Genomic DNA, 7,979 nt, shown 5'->3' with positions numbered 1-7,979 from the left:
CAGGTGTTTAAACTGAGTCAGGTGTGAAATGGAGCCTGTTGAATGTCGAGCAGTGATTCTGTTTTTGTATTTGAAAGGACGCACACCACAGAAGACTTTTGATGAAATGAAAGAAACTTATTGTGGTAATGCATCGCGAATTCAAACATGGCCGGAAGTCTGTGGAAACAGCTCCCAGACCTGGTCGCCCCCTTCTGCCATTGATGAGGCATCTGTCCATCAAGTTGAGGCTGTCATTTTGGAAGATCGGTGCATTACTATTCGCCAAATAGCCCAAGATGTCAAGATCAGTACAGCGTCTGTGGAAACTATCATTCATGACCATTTGCATATGCATAAGGTGTCTGACAGATGGACTCCCAGGTTGCTCACACCATTCCAGAAGCGAGAACGCATCCAGTGCTCGAGGATGAATTTGGAGATGTGCCAAGAAGATAAGTCAAAGTTTTTCAAAAGACTGATTACACAGGAGGAAACCTGGGTCCATAACTGTGATCCAGAGACCAAAGCCCAGTCAATGCAGTGGAAGTACTTGGACTCACTACTTCCAAAGAATGCAAGGGTGCAGCCCTCCGCTGGCAAGGTCATGCTCACAGTCTTCTGGGACCAGGACGGAGTAGTGATGACAGATTTCCTGGCAAAGGGTACCACAATTACAGAAGCCTATTATACTTCACTTTTGAGGAAATTAAGGGAAGCTATCAAAATCAAGAGGTGGGGCAAGATCAGCATAGGTACCCTCCTCCTGCAGGACAACGCTCTGGTCCACAACTCGCATGTCGCCAGATCAGAAGCACGGGCGTGTGGTTATAAAATCCTTCCCCATCCTCCCTACTCTCCTGACCTTGCACTCTCTAACTGAAACGCTGAATAGTTTTCTTTTTTATTGTATTAAAAAATGTAAGTTTTTAATTAATATTTGGGTAAGGGGTGGGGGTTACTATACACAGATTCGAAAAAGTTGTCCAAAAACGAATAAATGAAAGCAAAGGTAAGGTAAATTACGTTTCTATCTAACTGGATAATTTTTTAGTGTTTTTATTTAATGTAAAATGTTTAATTGGCTCAAAAAACAACTTTTAAAGGTTTCCGACTATGCTGAATACGGAAATCGCATTGAAATTTTACAGAAATAATAGTTATCGAGATATAAATAGTTGTTTTATGCATTGTATTCTTTGGCGGCCATCTTTGTTACGCGCGTAGATTTGTTTATGACGCGTTCAAGCGTGTAAAAAAGATTGCCGCCAGAGATTACAATGCATTATACAACTTTTTATATATCGATAACTGCTTATTTCTGGAAAATTACAATGCGATTTCCGTATTCAGCATAATCGAAATCCTACAAAAGTCGTCATTTAAAAGAAAATTGTGGAGGTGGACCTAATCTAAAAATTTACCGTTTTTTTATTCAATTGTAAGGTACAGAATAGGTACAAAACACCCTCTTCTCCCCATGTTAAGAATGGCTTTTTAAATAACAACGTTATTATTTCAGCACGGATCAATAAGTGCAGGAGTACCCAATTTCTTTAATAAAGAAAAAGCATTCATATTTTCTTATATAAAAACAACTTCTGTAAAAAAAAAAAAAATGAAGAAACGTGTACTTTCAATTTTTGTTAAAAAAGGTTTTCTTAAAAAAAAACAAACAAAAAAATACGGTAAAAACAGCAAACAACAAAACATTAATCGGTATTCATGCAGAGAGTGATCCGTGATAACGTTATTATTTAAAACCCATTCTTAACATGGGGAGGGGAGGGGTTTTTGTACCTATTCTGTACTTTAACCTTACAATTGAATAAAAAAAAACATATAAAACTTTAATTAAACGTGGAAATACGATGTAAAAAATAGTGCGGATCACTCTCTGCATTAGCACCGAAAGTACAGAAAAGTTAGAAAACATCCTCCTCCCCATGTTAAGAATGGCTTTCTAAATAATGTTAATGATTCAGTACTGTTCCTTGTCTGCTCAAGTTTAACTTTTGTTTATTAAATTGTTAGGTGAAAGTCCAGAATAGTTACAAAACACCCCTATTTCCATGTTAAGAATGGCTTTCTAAATAATAACGTCATTATTTCAGCAGAGTAGCTTATCTGCATAACTACCATGTTTTGTTTTTAAATTGTTAGGTGAAAGGACAGAATAGTTACAAAATACCGTCTCCATGTTAAGAATGTCTTTTTAAATAACATTATTTCAGCACGGTATTTTCTATGCATACGTACTATCTATTTTTGTTTATTAAATTGTTAGGTGAAAGTATAGAATAGATGCAAACCCCCATGTTAAGAATAGCTTTCTAAATAACGGTATTATTTCAGCACGGTATCTTCTCTGCATAACTACTATCTTTTGTTTATTAAATTGTTAGGTGAAAGTATAAAATAGTTACAGAACACCCTCCCTTTCCCATGTTAAGGATGGCTTTCTTAATAGCATTATTTCAGCACGGTACCTTCTCTGCATAAGTACCATCTTTTGTTTATTAAACTGTTAGGTGAAAGTATAGAATAGTTACAAAACGCCCTCCCCATGTTAAGAATGGCTTTCTAAATAACGTTATTATTTTAGCACGGTACTTTCTCTGCATAAGTACCATGTTTTGTTTATTAAATTGTTAGGTGAAATTACGGTACTCATGCAGAGAGTGATCCGTGCTGAAATGATAACGTTATTATTTAAAAAGCCATTCTTAACATGGGGAGGGAGGGTGTTTTGTACCTAATCTGTATTTTAACCTTACAATTGAATAAAAAAACATATACTAAAACTTTAATTAAACGTGGAAATACGATTTAAAAAAATAGCGCGGACCACTCTCTGCATTAGCACCAAATATTATTTAAGCACGTCATCAATCCGTAAAATTTCTTCGAAAAAAACCTGCACTTTTACCAAACAATTTATAGTGTTAATAATAAAAAAGTTCATATTTTCTTATATCGAAAAATAAAAAACAAAACAAAACAAAAAAAAAAAACGACTTCGACTCAAAAAGCAAGCGACAAACTTTTTTTTGCCTGATATAATAAAGAAAAAAAATGTTTAAATTAAAAAATTTGGAAGATAAACAAATGAATTATGCTTTTTTTTTTACTTATCGAGTAAACAGAAAATGAAATCTTCTAATTCATTTCGTAAATCGTGGTGTGTGAGATGAATCGAACCGGAAGTTCAGTTCTATCAACAAAACAGGTTCGCACTAACGGCTTACGAAAAATATATTTATTTTATTTAATATTTTAATAATTGGCGATGTAAATTTATTTTAATAACATAGAAACATTCCTCGACTCTAAAGATGGGTTGTCTGAAAATTTCAAATAAATTGGTAATGTAGAAATATGGTTGTATAAACTTTGAACGAACCAAGAATTACATTTTTATATATATAGATATATGGAGAAGTATAAGAAGGTTATAGTAATGAAGGGAACCGGCTTTTGTATTAGTGGGAGCCAAGTCTTACCTCCTGTCACATGGTCTATTTTTGTCCCGAACGGGGCATCTCTAATGCTTACCCGGCAAGTTAATCTTCTTGCGGAAAAATGTTTATGGACTTTTAAAAAAATACAAAAAGCAATTATCAAAAAAAGAAAATCTCTCTATTGGCTTTATCACAATTGTAAAAACTTCTCAAAAATACCTGTTTACGTAATTGCTATTTTTGTACCACTCTAAAATTCTCATTTATTCTAGGCCAACCATCTTATCAGCATTATCTTATTTTTCCTAAATCATTTCAATTCTAATGTATATATCTTATAATGACTACGCATCCAGAGAAAAATCCCACGAAAGAAAAATGACACAAAAAATTCTACAACCATTTCGAAAATAGAGTAAATATCGACTGAACCTTTGACTCTTCCAAAACTTAAGAACTAGTTGACCCCTTATTCAGAACTCAGTAGTGTGTCATTTTTTTTATTATTTCTTACACTGCTTAAATCTTATTTCTTTCTCTTTTCCCAATTTTATTATTATTATTACTATCATTATTAATTAACAACATGTTCTTACTTTTACATTAATCATTATTTCAATAAACCCCAGAAGGCAAAGATTCGCTCCTCCTCCATTCTGTGAAAAAAATACATGTCAAAGAACAAGAAAATCTTGCACAATATCGATTCGAGAAAACATCAATTACATAAAAAAAATTCTTATAAGCATTCACAAAGTCTCATCTCACTAATAATAAAACTCCAAATAACAAAACACAGTTTCGTGGAAACCCAATTTTGTCCACGTCATCAAATTCTGTAGTCGGTTGCATCACCTTTACCATTTCATAAAACAGTTTACATCGATTTACATACAATGAATAACATTTTTCCACACCAGAAAAAGATTCCTAAGAAAAAACCGTACAATTAGAGAGAAAAAATTCACATTGGCAGAACCTGTACATTGTTTCTTCACAAAAAGTACACATTACTTTTCCTAAAAGTACACTGAGTTTTACAGTTTCAAAATTGCACACATTAAGTATCTGTAATTGTGTAACATTCTAACTCATAGCAACATTTTTGAATGACGTGTTTCTCTTTTAATTGACAGGCTTATTCTACCATACACTATAACTAAATTTCATATGTTCTATTCTCTTTTATTTCTTTTTTCTTTCTGCTTTACACATTGGCTGTATTGATATTTTTTCTTTCTTCTGTGTTTTCAATTTTCATATTCAAAATCAACAATTCGTTATCTGTATGTTGATCGAGATATCTGTTTTTTTCTTATTTCTTCTAATTATTTTTTTTCTACACAGAAACGTTCTCTTTGTCTTTTCTTTTTTACGTACAAATGTATCTATATATAATTTTAATGTGTCTATTTTTCAAAGGACCCTTTTTGTTGTGTTTTGTGGCATGGCTCCTTTCTTTTTAAATCTTTATTTTTCTTCTTTATGTCTAGGGTACAATATTTGTTTTCTTTCTGTCTATATTCTTTTTTTCACTATGGTAATCTCCGGGTTCGATTTTTTTTCTTTCCACCCATGCACGGGTGAACTGGTCAACGAGCACCAAAATTTGTTTTTGTTGTGTAGTTGTATCATAAAGGGGATCGTGTGTGATCGTCTAGTGGTCAGTCTATTAAATGATATATTCATATGCCGTTGTGTGTGTGTGTGTGTGTGGTGCATGCATTTTTGGATATACCTTCTGCGTCATGGATGTTGGTCCATCTGAATTCATCTCGTCTTGGAGGAGAGACTGGTACCTGTTTTGGGGACGAAGATTCATTTCACTCCAAACGATGAATTGGTTTTATAGTTTATTTCACTTTCCAGATGTCTCGCAGAAGGATGGAAAGTGAATCTCTGGCTTGTGTGTTTTCTCTTGGTCTCATTCTACACACGTCAGCACCCTCCCAGTGAAGGGGAGGAGACGTTTATGAAGCCGTCCGTCGCCTTCTAAGTCCAAACCAAATCTCCTCGATTCAGCTAACCTGATCACGTGACTCACACACAATCCGATCAGCTGATCCTGACTTCCGGTCAACGTCTCTACAATATAATTTACCCCCTCTCTTTCTCTCTCGATCCATTCTCTAACACACCTCTGCCTGTTCTACAAGTATTTTAATGGCGGATGCTCTGACGAACTGCAAGCACTTGTACTCCCTCGACGTAAATACCCCCGACAAACCCGACAATCAACAAAATCCCACATCTACACCGTAGAGATCCCTAGATGTAAGAAGGCCTTCTCCTCTAATGGTTTCTTCCCCAGAACTGCTAGACTCTGGAACTCCTTTTCGGGTTCCTGTTTTCTCAACTGTACTGACATGCAGAAGTTCATGTGTATTGTGAACGGACATCTTGCTGCTCAAATCCATACATAGTGTCCCTGCAACATGTCCCCAATAGTAGCCCCTTCCATCAAAGTGGCACTGTGCCTCGTTTGTGGTTAAAATGAAATAATAATAATGATATATAACTTGTACACCGTTGTAGATGTCGTGTCATCGGTTCTCATTTTGCTATGTGTTAAAACGAGTCCACTAAATTCAAACGATATGCGACCAATTGACAATCTCAGCCGGTGTAAGTTTAAACGTCATCATTTTATTGCCCGCCACAAAGAGGGCGACACGCGCCTGTGTCACTCGAGGTAGCGTTCATCGACGTCTGTATAATCTGACTTCGAGACACTACTAATGTAAGCGAAAACGATCCGACATCATAAACATATACAATTTGATAAAAATAAAATAAAAAAAGACATAGAAAATCTTATCATTTCAATTGCTTGCAGATGTATTCAACAGACGAGCATCTGTTGCCAAAAAACGAATGGTGAAGGACGACAAAAACCTGGGTGTAGTGTGATGGAGAGAATATATATATATATATATATATATATATATATATATGACTACTTCATTTAATCACATAAATGAATACACGAACATATAATTTTATGCGTAGATTTTCCCCGGCTAAAACTCAAATATAAAGTTTCGCATGGGTTCAAATACCCTATATATTGTTTCATGTTTGTAGGCCAAAAACTGGCAGAGAGGTTTGGTTGGCAAAATTTGTTAAGCAAATATATATACGAATACATAAATAGATATGTGTGTGCGTATATATATGTATATATATGCATATATATATATATATATATATATATATATATATATGTACACACACACACATACATATATATAGAAACCAAAACTTATATAGAATTATTGATAAAATTATTTATAAATAAAGAAATTGATTACTGGAGTGACATCAGTTATAATCAAAACCGAAATCAAAAAGTATGAAGAATTCTTGGTAAAATTATTTATTATAAGAAATGGAAAGGTTTACAAGGGTGAAACATGCCGCCCCCTTAAAGTAAGGGTGGAAGAACACCGAAAAGCGGTAACTAAAGGGGAGACGGAAAAATCGGGTATAGCCAACCATGTCTGGATGGAGAGGGGGGATCATCGCCCCCTATGGGATGAAGTAAAAATAATAAACAGAGAGACCCACTGGAAAGTGAGAAAACTTAAAGAAACAGCTCACATGCTCGGACATAACAACCTACTGAGCAAACCAAGCATAGAGCTGAATGCAATTTGGACACCTCTGATAGAGAGAGAAAACCTTGAATAACAACATAGGTTTAACATTAACAAAAACCAACTAAGAATTGTCCTAGTGACATATGGCCGAGTGGTCCTAGACGTTGTATCAAAGTTTATAGTTACCCAAAGGTGCTGAGTTCAATCCTGAACGAAGGCAGTGAAAAAAGTAACATTGAAAAACAGAGAATCAGCAACTATGTCCCAAAGCCTAGCTGGAGTCCGAACACGGTACCCCCGTAATAATAATAAAGGGTTGGGTTCGAGACTCCTAACAAACCGTTCACCTGACGAAGGCCGGAGGGCAAAACGGCCGAAACGTTGTGACAATAACAACCAAGATGAGGAAGTCAGTCCGACAATCTCAATCAATGAAAACAACTCATCTCAAAAATACAGACAATTACTGTAGACTTGTAGATAATCATAATAAATAAAGTGGAATGTTATAAACCTCTTCAGGCATCCATTTCAATCTTGTACGTGGTCGTTACATTTTACATTTTAAATGAAAATCTTGCAAAGAAACAAAGGAAAGAAATTTGACATGAGTTTTTTTTCAGTTGAAAGAAAGACATTTATTACCGGTATTTTCTATACCAAGCCGCCTGACACGTATTTTCCAAATTCAGCAACAATATGGTCAATTAGTTGTTTAGTCTGCAACTACAACGAGACGTTGTGTTGAATTTATTCCACTGTATACGACAGTCCAAAAAATTTATTAAGAGTTCGGATTGCATCTTGTTTAAAAGTTTCTGTCATGTCGCCTCCTGCTTAAAAAGTCTACCATGTTGACACGTGCTTAAAAGTTTCTGTCGCTGTCATGTGGCCCTTTCCTCTTTTTTCTTTTTCTCCTTCCCCTGATCTCGATGTCAAA

Source organism: Euprymna scolopes, chromosome 18 (assembly GCF_053919585.1).
Source record: "Euprymna scolopes isolate OS-2025 chromosome 18, ASM5391958v1, whole genome shotgun sequence".
In the NCBI taxonomy this organism is placed as follows: domain Eukaryota; kingdom Metazoa; phylum Mollusca; class Cephalopoda; order Sepiida; family Sepiolidae; genus Euprymna; species Euprymna scolopes.
Note: the sequence above shows the minus strand (reverse complement) of the source record.